Source organism: Peromyscus leucopus, chromosome 5, assembly GCF_004664715.2.
Source record: "Peromyscus leucopus breed LL Stock chromosome 5, UCI_PerLeu_2.1, whole genome shotgun sequence".
NCBI lineage: Eukaryota > Metazoa > Chordata > Mammalia > Rodentia > Cricetidae > Peromyscus > Peromyscus leucopus.
Window position 1 is genome coordinate 92,592,695 of NC_051067.1, and position 13,032 is coordinate 92,605,726.

Genomic DNA, 13,032 nt, shown 5'->3' on the forward strand with positions numbered 1-13,032 from the left:
GGAAAGACCAAAATGGGCCAAACTGAAGTGAGCAAACACCAGAATCATAAGCTAATTTACTAAGCTAACATTGTGCTGGGATATTCATTCTATAAAGCAACAACTTAAGGGTGTTTTAAATGGAAATGCTGACACTCGAGGTACCCATGTCTAAGAACAGGAAAAATGTCCAATTCAAGAAAGTGTCTTATAGGTCCCTTGTGCATATATTAAACCTTCTTTTGTGTTTTTATGAGATTCCTGTGTGTGCAAATATGTGTGTGCCTTTGCATCTGTATATGTTTCTCATGTATGTGTGTGTCTGCATTTGTATGTGTTTCTCGTGTGTGTGTGTGTGTGTGTGTGTGTGCGTGTGTGTGCATCTGAATGCGTTTCTCATGTGTGTGTCTGCATCTGTATGTGTTTCTCATGTGTGTGTGTGTGTCTGCATCTGTATGTGTTTCTCATGTGTGTGTGTTTGTCTGCATTTGTATGTGTTTCTCGTGTGTGTGTGTGTGTGTGTGTGTGTGTGTGCATCTGAATGCGTTTCTCATGTGTGTGTGTCTGCATCTGTATGTGTTTCTCGTGTGTGTGTATGTGTGTGTGTGTGTGTGTGTGTGTGTGTGTGTGTGTGTGTGCGCGCGCGCATCTGTATGTGTTTCCTTTGCCTTTTCTTGGGCTCTTTTTCTTTTTTTTTTTTTTTCTGTCCTATTCAATTTGCTTGGTCTGGTTTTATCTTATTGTATTTTGTTTTGTTATTATTCATCAGATGCCTGTTTGTTTTCTAAGGAGAGAGAAAAACTGTGTGGATCTGGATGGCAGGGGAGGAGGAGAGGGACTGGGAGGAGTAGCGAGAGAGAAAGTAATAATCAGAAGACATTGCATAAAAAACCCTGTTTTTAATGAAAAAAAAAAAACAGAAATTGTAGCTATCTGTGCTGCATTAGATGGAGCTTTTACCTACTTCCATGTTTTTACATCTTTGGTAGAATAAGTAGGTTGAGGATACAACTTGGAGGAAGACCCAGTAGAATTTACTAACACACTGATGTTCTGGGAAGAAAGTTCTGGAACAATGAGCATGGAGAATAAAAGGTTGCATAAATTGGAGATTTCAAAGGTGATGAAATTTCTCTGGCAGGTAAGATCCAACACACAGAAACAGGTCCATGGGATGGCTAAAGGGGAAGATGGGGGCATGAAAATCGGGAAATCATGTTATTAAGTGAGAAGTGAAAGTATGTGTGACGTGTATTAGCAATCTTGTGTCACTTAAGCCAGCTGTGATCATGATGACGCAAAGAGCCAGCTGTTTTCTGTGTTCTGACACAAGCCTTTAATCAGAGAGCATCAGTCTACCTTGTACCTACCCCACCCCAACGAAGAAGCAGTCCAAACAGCCACCTACATAGTATACAACCATGGAAGGAGCCAGCATGGTGGTGTGCATCTGTAATCCCAGTGCTGGAGAGACAGAGACAGGGGGATCTCTGGGGCTCACTGGCCAGCCAGCCTGCCTAGCCACTGAGCCCCAGCTGTCAGGAGGAGACCTTATCTCAAATAACAAAGTAGATGGCTCCTGAGAAATGATGCCTGAGGTTGACCTCAGGTACATGTGCACATACATGTACCTTCATGAACATGCATATACCCGGGGGTAGGGGATGTCAATCAAGTCAAGACCTTTCTCTACACCTCCTCTAAACTTTGTTCTCATGCCTCTCAGTAACTTCCATTCTGCGTACCTGTTTTCCCAACCTTAATCAATCAAGCTGGACTCTAGTCCTATTTAGGAACCAGCTCTGTGTAACAAAGTTCTGTTACGACACTAAACAGTAAAGTCCTGTTCTCCAAAACAGATGCACAGGGGCAACCTGCTGTGACATTTTGGTGTTTTTTTTCTCCTGACACACAAAGGATAACATTTAGAACAGTGTATCTCAAATTTCACAGTGCATCAGAGTTCCTGAAAAAGCTTGTTAAAATACAGAGTCTTCAGCTCATCCCCAAAGACTTTGATTCCTTGAGTATGGAACCCAAGAATTTGCATTTCAACAAACTGGGGGTGAATGCCTTATTGTTGGTCACCAATAGAACCCATGCATGCAAGTTCCTCTCAAGAGTCCCCTAGACAGACTCCAAGTCACAGAAGGGCTTGTTATTTTAGTAATACGTGTCTACGAATTTTTCTTTCAGCATGTAGCATATATTTTTAGGATAGATTGAGATAGACAGATGATTGATAGATAGATAGATAGATAGATAGATAGATAGATGATAGATAGATAGATAATAGATAGACATAACATGATAATAGATAAATAGATAAGAGAGAAAGACAGACAGACAGATAGATAATAGATAGATAGAAAATGTTAGGTAAATAGATAACAGCTAGAGGAGAGGGGAGAAGAGGGTGGAGAGAGAGAGAAAGGGGAGGAAAGAGGAAAAGAAGAGTCAGAAAAGATTGAGCCTCCTCCCTGTGGCCTCCTACAGCCATGAGCAGCTGGTGCTGACCGCCATGGCGTCACCTGCCAAAGACACCCTTCTTCAGGCCATTCAGTGGCATGTTTTATTGCCCCTTCCTCCGTCACCTAGTGGGATGAGAGCTAAGACTGGAGGTCACTGCAAACACCACTCACTCCTGAAAAAGGGCCTGCAGTTCCGTAGCCGCAGGAAATGTCTGTGGAGCTGTTCAGGTCACAGACAACCCTTCAGATGAGGCTCCTCTGCGGGCGCTCTCCCTCAGCGTTGTCTCACAACTGCAGGGTTTAGTGTAAAGTAGCAGTTGCCCTCATCTCTCTCCAATCCTGTTATTTCCGTAAGTATATCACATACAGACAGACAGCTTCCTTTGTAATTTTGAGGAGACAGATTTATTATTCTGTGTTTTAATTAAAACTGTAGCTATCATTTATCCTCAGTAAGTAGTATATTACAATTCTGTTTCTCTATCACCAGCCTTTTGGGCTTCTGTAACAAAACACCATGTACAAAGTGGCTTAGAAAGCATGGAAATTTCTTTCTCGTGGTTCTGTGGCTTAGAGGTGCAGAGGTGCTGGTGGACTTAGAACCTGGCGAGGTACTCCTGGGTCCCAGAGAGCATCTTCTCACTAGACTTCTCTTCACCCTCTTTCATAAAGGCACTGGTCCTGGGTCTGAGGGCTCCACCTTTCTGACCTAATCACTCCCCAAAAAGTGGACCTTTCAATACCATCACACTGAAGGTTAGGTCTTCAGTACATGAATTTGGCACGACACATCCATCTCTTTCTTCAATATCTGTTATATTCTTAGAATAAAGTGCTTCTTTTCATTGTTTTCCTTTCACTTGGGCTCTGGCTACGTTTTCCTAGACTTGTCAGTAATTCTCCATTTAATTTTCTGCATGGCTTATGCTGCCATCTATATAAATTGGGTCTATTTTTGCTGGAAGCATTTTCCCAAGCTGACCATCATCCTGTACAAGGTCTCCTGACCTTGAGGGAATTCCTTCTCATTCCTACAGTGGTGACATTGCATCCTAGATTTTTGTATCTCCTGCTCTCTTGATCAGATCTGTGTTTTGTAGGAATGACTTATTGAGGAAGTATGGAAGAGCTATAGTTAATAAAAGCAGGCCTTCTGGCTGGGGCGATGGCTTATGGGTAAAGCGCTTGCCTCGTGAGCATGAGAACTGATTTCAGTACTCAGAAAGCATGTGAAAAAGCTGAGCATGGTGGGATGCACCTGCAATTCCAAAACAGGGGAGGCAGAATCAGGCAAATCGCCCAAGCTCAGTCGCCAGTCAGCAGAGTCAAACTGCAAGTGTCAGCCAGAGAGACCCTGTAAAGAAGCAGGGTGAGGGGAGGTGGGAAAGTGGCTCATGAGTAAAATTCACTATTCAAGGCGAGAATTGCACTTTGGATCATGAGACTCCTCGGAAAAGCTAGGCAGGCAGAGCAGTGTACCGTGAGCCCAGCACTCAGAAAGTGGAGGCATGCGATTTCCTGGGAAAGCTAGCTACTTAAAACGGATTGGCAAGCTCCATGTGAAATCCCGTCTCGGTAAATAAAGTGGAGAGTGATCAAGAAAGACACCGGGCTGGAGAGATGGCTCAGCGGTTAAGAGCACTGGCTGCTCTTCCAAAGGTCCTGAGTTCAATTCCCAGCAACCACATGGTGGCTCACAACCATCTGTTAATGAGATCTGGTGCCCTCTTCTAGCCTGCAGGCAAAACATGCAGGCAGAATACTGTATACATGATAAATAAATAAATCTTTAAGAAAGACACCCAACATCAACCTCCACATGTGTTTAACACATGCATCCACATGTATATGAACATGCACACATGCTTGCCTCTCCAACACACACAAAGGTTTACTGCACCCTGCACGTGACCTTTGACACCTCTGGCCTCCACAATACACATGAGATGAGCACGTACACATATAGCACATGCGCAGTGCGCGCGCGCGCGCACACACACACACACACACACACACACACACAGTCTTTGCCTGTTTGAAATTATCTGCGTTCTAGTTTCGCAATAGACTGCTTATTTCTGGTGTTATTGATATCTCTGACATTTGAAGCTGTGCTTGAGAGCTTCCTGTCTTCCATGTGCAGGCTGACTGCCGTTGCCGACGTGGATGCCATGTGTCGTTTGCTTCTGTTGTTTTCTCAGGGAGGTGGTTAAGAACTCCTTTTTATGTCTGAATTTCTGAGATTTCACAAAATTCAAAAAGATCTGGCACTAGTCTTTTATCCAAACATGGTATTAGGTACTCAGTGACCTTTGCAATTGAAAAGTCATATCCTTTCATACTGAAAATCCTTTGTATAAGCTCTTCAAGGCAGCGCCGCTCTGTTTCCTGTGTTCTCTTTCTGAGGTGCCTAACATCTGAGTCTTCGACTTCTACTGTCTACTTTCCCAGCAATCCTCTCACACTCCTCCTTCTCACTACAAGTTCTCAAATCATCCCCAGGTCCTAATGTTTCCCATGAGCACCAGTCTACTAATGCAGTTTCTTTTCATTTTATGTATATATTATTTCTCTTCTTAGAATAGTGATTTGTGTGTGTGTGTGTGTGTGTGTGTGTGTGTGTGTGTGTGCATGTGCGTGCGTGCTGTGGTATGTGGTGTGTATGCATTTTTATGCCCCTTTGCAATCAATTTTTTTCCTTGATTTTGTTGTGGTTGGTAGGCTGGCTCCTGTCTTCAGTTATGAACTTTCCTCACGATTGATCTTTTGTATCTTGTACTAGTTGCCTCTTCTTTACTGGGAGCTCCATATGCATGTAATGAGATACTCCTCGTAGGACAGACAGGATGGGCCCTTCAGATCTCCCTGCTTTCCTATCAGTGATCTGAGAACAGAGCAAGGCACAGTTAAGAGCCTCACAACTAAACTGCTGCTTTCACCTAACCTTATTTCCATATAGCGTCGGATTTCATTTTTAACTGACAGCACTGTTAGGTCTCAAACCTGGACCAAACAGCTGAGGTGCCTATTGACATCTAAAGCTGATGCTGGCCTCCAGGTTCTCTTAGCATCCCTCAGTCCTTACCTGTTATAGGTCTTCCTGGCTGTCATACCCACCCCTACCCTAAACTTCTTCCCCAGCTGTCCTTCCCTATATAAACCAGCCACTGTGGATATGTGCCCCTTTGGGCCCTTTTTTGGTCTCTTAGCTCCTGGCCCTCTCCTCTTCCCTTCCTCTCCTTCCCCTCTCCTCGTGAGGCCTAGCTCAGTCTGATGGTCATGTCCACTCTGGAATCTTCTAGATGTCTCTACCTATTTTCTCCCTTATATCTATAACAGAAACCTCAGCTCCTTAGGAACACTCGTGTCCTCCTTTTATTTTATTTGAACACACAGATTTCTATTCATTATAGTTTGTGTCCTGGGTCCTTAGGATAACAAGGTCACCACCAACTTGGATCCTGTAGTGTAGAGATATTTGCTCTGCCCATGACCTTGGGCTACAGGGGCCAAAGGAGGCCATGCTTCCTGCCATTGTATGTGACCTCTTGAAGGGGAGAGGGGGAGAGGGTCCCGAACCCCTTCTCCACTTCTCCCTGCTGCCTGCTTCCTGGTCTGATCGACCGACCAGGTGGGTTCGCTCCCAGTCAGAACAGAGGACGGCTTCAGCTGTGTGCTTGGTTCTGTATTTGTGAGCATATTTCCTCCACTTGTATCTTAATAAACCCCTATTACCCGTTAAACAGACTCTCATGATCACAGTACTGTAGTGTTAGGATAGGCCTAATATTGGGAGTCTTATCGGGGAAAAGAAGGGCCTGTGGATGTGTTAAAAACCCTGGCTTGGAGAAGTGAGAGGGGTTTCTAGATATGGGGACAGCAGAAGATGTGCCGCAGGGACACTGACAATCATCCTCTTCTCAGTCTCAGTGGGTCAAGACAGCTGACTTAATTCTCCCTACTCGCCCATCTTGCTCTTTTCTCTTGGGCAGAGAGTGTCAGGGAGGGTGATCCTGACACCAGCAGTTTACAGCATGGGTAATCAATAGACTCCCCTTAATGTGTAGCAGGGTTCATCAGGCTAAACTGATCCTAAGTAGAAGACGAGGTGAATCAAAAATGCACTCAGCATGTTTAACCTGCCGCTCTCAGCACAGCCGATGGAGAGCATTGATTGTCTCCTGTTCTGAGCTGAGAACTCTCTAAGAACTGGAGTTCATCTCTGGCGTCCTGGGGGAAGGAACATACTTCAGATCACAAGCCCAGAAAAAGAACAAAATTCAAAAACTGCAGTATAACCTCCTACTGAATGTAGATCACATCATATGAAATTGATGACCGTTTTCACCTCCGCTAGATTGTCTACTGGGCCCATCTGCTGGTCCTGGGACCATGACCTTGGTAATACCATCACACACATGTAGGAGCAGAAATTCTGTTTGGGACTTTTCTGTTCTATTTACCCAAAAAGATCATTTTAAAAACAAACCACAATTGATATCCCTGTTGTACAATTGGGCTTCACTCTTAAAAGGCAAGCAAACCTTGCCTATCCCAACCACCAAGAGGAATTTCCCCAGCCCTCCTATTTCTCTTGGAACATCAGCAAACTGAATGGCAAGGGACTCAGAAGATCTTAAGTTATCCTGCAGACATGGAGACATGGGAAGCTGGCTATAAAATTACATTTGGGTATTTTTCTTATTCCCTGCTCTAAAGCTGTCCAAAATTTCTCTGTGAAATTGGAAACTGCCTTCCTTTTCCTGCCCCTGCTCTCTGCATGTCTATAGCTAAGGAGGCTTTCATAACCTAGCCTTTCCTTCCCCCACCGCACTGCCTAGAATGCTCAGTGCACTAGAGCGTCATTCTTCACTGTCTGAACTACTAAAGGAAAAACCAGTCCATAACAACATGCTTCCTACCCCTGCCAAGATAAATGGTAATCAATCACAAAAAACAAGACATATCCCAAGGAGGGACCAGAGGCTTGAAAGAAAAGTAAGATGTGTGCTTGGATAAGTGCAGTGGCTCGCAAACATCTAGCAATCAGGTTGTAATGTAAAAGGTGTGTCAGGAGTGTGACTGCAGCCCAGACTAGAGTCCATAGGGTATTTCAGCACAAAATACAATGCTGTGCTCCTGTGATTACTCTGACTTTCTGCTCTTTTATTTATCTCAGGGTGGGAGATGAGAATTGGTACAGTTCGTGATGAAAAATGACATTCACTACAGAACGTCCTGGTTTTTTCCTCTTTTACTTTGAACATGGGAAGTATGCCATACATGTCAACTCCTGTGTCCCACATCTTCAGCATAACCCACAGTCCTAGAACAAGAAGAGTGTGTTACATTTTTGGTTCTAAACCATGCAAAGTAGCCCTGTTTAAAAAGCATGTGATGGGGTCAAGCCAGAATTATCCAAGGATTCCACTGCATAAACTAAGTTTATAAATGTTTAAGGGAGGCTAGCCTTGAGCTTTCCCATAGGACAGGGGGAAGGGAGAAAGAAATCAAATAAATTCCAGCTAGATAAGCAGCCTGGGTGAAGGACAGGAATGGTGTAGGGAGGGGCTAAGGAGGTCATAAAGCCAGGAAGCAGTAAGTTTCATTAGACTGGAGTATGAAAGGAAATTGTCCACACAGTTAATAAAGAGGTCAGAACAAGAGAGGTTGGTTCCCAGGACCTTGTCAGCATCTGGCAACAGACTTGTATATATGACAATGTGAACAAAATAGATAGAAGACACAGTGGGCTGAGAAGTCAAGAGAGCTCAGAACAGACGCTGCCTGTCTCAACAGCCCTGAACTCATGAGAGAGGCAGCCCAAGCCTTCACGTAGGACACATGGTCAGCTTCTAGGTATTTTTCATAGAAAATTAAAAATGTCTTTTAGGAAATTTAATAGCACCGGAGAGAGCAGGATCTCTGTGAGAGGCAACTAAAGTGATCAAAAAGAAAAAAAGAAATTAAAAAAAAAAAAAAAAAAAAAAAAAAAAAAAGTCTTTTAGGAAATTTAGTGAGTTAAAGACGGATCTATGTAGGAGCACATGGTCATCTCTGCCTACACAGGGCTTGTATTTGTCTTTCCTATCCAGCAGCTTATGCTTAGTGTGTATTCACAGGACAAGATCACATGCACAGGTTCACCAAGGACAACTCACAATGGCACATTTGCTATTCCTGATGTGAGTTCTTTACCAAATGCACGAAAAGGCAGCATTTTCCATAACGTATGTAGGGAAAAGATCCGCCACACCAGCTGTCCTTCTCTCTGCTGGAAATGAGCCTCCGATGTCAGCAAGGTTTCCTGTGTGCTGAGCTCACAGCACCCAGCTACCCGAGTCCAGCTGCTCTTGTTAGCAAGGGTTTATCTCTCAAGGATATAAGCAATGGCACACCGGCTGTACAGACGAGCTCCATCCCAGGGGCAATGGCTTTCTACCTCTCGCATCTTCTGGTGCTGAGCCACATCTAGGACCACTCCCTGTTAAAAGTCTCATCAGCACCAACTTGGCACTTTCAAGCTAGTGACCCTTTAGTCGGGAATTCAATAAGTTGTCTTCATATCACACGGCCATTTTTTTTTTTTAATTTTTCCCAGAGCAAGATTCATTCAGCTTGATTGCACATTTGTTTTCTTTAACATGTCTTGGTTTGAGCCGGCCCCCAGGAGTACTGGATAACGTATCGGAAGCATAGTTCCTGGTCGAGCCTTCCTGTCCATGCCCACTGCAGAAAGATGAGCCTCACTTCAGCATCATCAGCTGCTTGAGACACAGATCCACTCAGGAGACAGGAAGTAGAACGGGAGACAGGAAGTAGAACGGGTTATGCCGATCTCAAAAATCCCACGCTAGAAAGACAAGGGGTTGTGTTTGGTGTGTTTTTGCTTGGGTGTTTTGGGTTTTGGGGTTTTGTTGTTATTGTTTTGGTGGTGGGGAGTGTGAGAAACAGGGTTTCTCTGTGTACCCCTGGCTGTCCTGGAACTCACTCTGTAGCCCAGGCTAACTTCAAACTCATAAAGATACTCCTGCCTCTGCCGCTGGAGTGACGGGATCAAAGTCATGTGCCACCACCTCCCAGAAATTTTTGTGATTGATTGATTGATTGATTCTTTCATTTATGGTTGTCTGATTTGCTTTTTCCTAAATTACTATAAGGCCTGTCTTTACAGAACCCAAACAGCCAAAATATTCAGCTAACTGGTCTCCCCCTGCGTTTTACCTCAAAACAACAACAAAGTTGAATTAAATTAAGTTTAAAAAAGAAAAAGAAAACAGAGATGAAACAAACAAACAGATAAATAACTTCAGTTTTTGCGTTACTATTATTCTGGTTTTTTAGAGTAGGCAGTGGGGCTGGAGAGGTTGCTCAGTTAGGTACGTGCTGCCCTTGCAGAGGACCCCATTCAGTCCCCAGCACCCACATAATGGCTCATAATCATCTATAACTCCAGTTCCAAGAGATCCAGCACCCTCCTCTGACCTCAGGCATCAGGCATGCATGTGTTGCACAAATACACATGCCCGCACACATATACACATGAAATGAAACATAAATATAAAAACAAATTTCCAGGTCATAGGACCTGCATATGAAGGATCACCTTCCTCTTCCACACTGTGTGCTCATTCACAGTTACACCAGGCTTTTCAAGACATGACCCATGAAAGAAAGAACCAAGTTTTAATGCTAAATGTACTAAATCTTGTCAGGAAAAAAAGAAACTGGAGATTCATGGAACTCTCAGCTAAACTTACATTTTCTTTCTCGTTTTTGTGTGAAATCAACTTTTATTTCAAAGGAAGTGACTTTTTACAAATGTATCCTCTAAGAACTTTATACTGTACTACAGCATACTTACCAATGTCCATACCAAAATTTCTAACAACAAATCATACAATTGTTCCAAGTCATAAATAACAGTTGACTTTCATCAATTAAGAGAAATATTTACATTTTACTAAATTTAACACACACCCCAAAATCACACTTTCAATATATAAGGTTCAACAGACACATTTCAAATGCAATATGTCTTACAGGAGTAAGAATCTACAAGCTTCTACTCTCTAAAAATGGACTTCAATTTCAGGGTTCAAAAATTACATTCTTCAAAAGAAATGTCCATATGCTTTTCTGCAGCATCAAATCTCTACACTTCGACTGCCCTGTGCCACTCCAGACAAACCTGTCCTGATTGCATTTATGTCATTGTTATTGTCCTCTAAACAAAGTTTAAAATAAAGCTGTGGAATACTCCCCATGGTAACCTTCTCTGAATTGTTCCAATTTTAGTACATGTGCTGCCAAAACAGGTACAATAAACATTTTCTTAGCCTGGGCAGTGTGTGTGTGTGTGTGTGTGTGTGTGTGTGTGTGTGTGTGTGTGTGTGTTTTGTGTGTGTGTGTGTGTGTGTGTGTGTGTGTGTGTGTGTTTGTTACATATATATTATACTTTACCTTTATGGTATACTTTGTATATAGTATACTTCATAACTGTGAAAACTAGTCCAATTCAGTGAGAAAACACATACAAGTGAGTAAATTCCCCAGAAGAACCCCAAGGTCACCAGCCCTGTCAGTGAGGGAAGCCGACTACAATGGTGAATCCTCCATTTCTATAGAACCTTCTGGACAGAAAAATCACTCTGAAGACGGTGTGTAGATTAGCAGTCAACTAGAGCAATAGGGAAGGATGGGAAGAATGGAGGGAAATGGAAGCGACTTCAGAAATGAAGGTTCTGTTTTTCAGGTGATAAAAGTATCTCTTTTTTTCCTTCTTTGCAGTGTTTGGATTTGAACCAAGAGCCTCTTGTGAGCACTGTATCAGTGAGTCACATCTCAGACTTCAGAGAAGAAAAATATCCTAAATTTAAGACTATAGTAATGTTCATACCTCAGTGACAGCAAAATAAAATGATTGGCTTGTATGTTTGGATGGGTAAGTATAAGACATGAATGACATGAACTTTTAAAAACAGCCTTTATAGGCTAGAGACATGGCTCAGTGGTTAAGAGCACTGGCTTGTTCAATTCCCAGCACCTACATGGCAGCTCACAACTGAAGGATTCACAACACGCCCCCACGGTCGGGCATGTTTGCATATGCCCGGCGGACACTTTTGCCTAGCCAGTTCCAGGTCAGGATAGCCATTTCCGGGTCAGGGCGTCTCTCGTAACCAGGGTGCCCGGTGGACCTGGACACTTCGGCCTAGCCAGTTCCAGGTCAAGGCTTCTCACGTGGCCAGGATCTGTGACGTTTCATGGCAACGTAAGCATGCAACATGGCCATGTGATCTATGCACATGTGTGGAGTAGTGACATGACCTGGGCACACCCAGCCTTTAAAATCCAGTGCCATGTTCCTGATTCCTCCTTCTTCTCCACACACGTGTCTCTCCCACAGGCCTGCGCACTCTCTGTCCCTTTATCTTTAATAAAACTCTTATTAGCAGATCCTGTCGTGTTTTGTGACATTTTCTTGCAGGGTAAGAGCACAACGCGGCCAATTAACTAACAACAACTGTCTGTAACTCCAGTTTCAGGGGATCTGGCACCCTCACACAGACATACATGTGGACAAAACATCAATGCACATAAAATAAAAGTAAATAAATCATTTTTTAAAAACTGCCTTTAGAGGAAATTTGCTCAGCTGCCCAACACACACATGAGTGTGTCTGTCACTTTCCTTGCTGTAATCAAATGCCTGACAAGAAGCACCTTACGGGCTGAGAGGAGACAGTCCATCGTGCCAAGGAAGATGTGCTAAAACAGCAGTCACAGGCCCTCAGCAGTCAGAGGACAAGGGACAGAAAGCAGGGCAAGCCTCAAAAAGCTCAAGGCTCACCCCCAGTGGCCTAAGCGACTCCTCCAACTGACAGTTCGGGCACATTCCCCAAACAGCATCACACGTGAACCTGCAGGAGACATCTTATGCTAGGACCATGACAGTGAGTCAGCCCAACCCGAATGAGGATAGTACATACGGGCACCACCTGTTTTGCCCCCTCTCCTCCTTCTTTGGCCACGGTATTTTACGGCTCTCGATTTGAACTTGCTATATAGCTGAGGATGACCTTCAACTCCTGACACCACCACCCTTCAATTCCCCGGTGCTAGGTTTACAGTCATGCGCCACCGGGCCCGGTTTTCAGTGATGCTGATGATGCTGATGATGATGCTGATGATGCTGCTGCTGCTGCTGCTGCTGCTGCTGCTGCTGATGCTGATGCTGATGATGCTGATGCTGATGATGATGATGGGGTGCATGTGTGTGGTGGGCAAGCACTCTGCCAGCTGAGCCTCACCCTCAGGCCTCCACTACGTCTTTGAGAATATGCACTGATCAACGGCCCTGGCCCCGGGTCATACACAAAACCTAATACCTGAAAATGAGCAGTCTTCCTTGATGGGCATCCTTCCAGACTCGCCCAGATGTCCATGTTCTTCACCCTCAAACCTCTATCCTACCCCAGAGATGCTAAGTAAGGACTCTGGTTGACTGTGGATTAGTCTTCTGGAAAAGACTTTGCTGGGTCATGTGGCAATCACTTGCACCAGAAAGAGATGCTGTGAG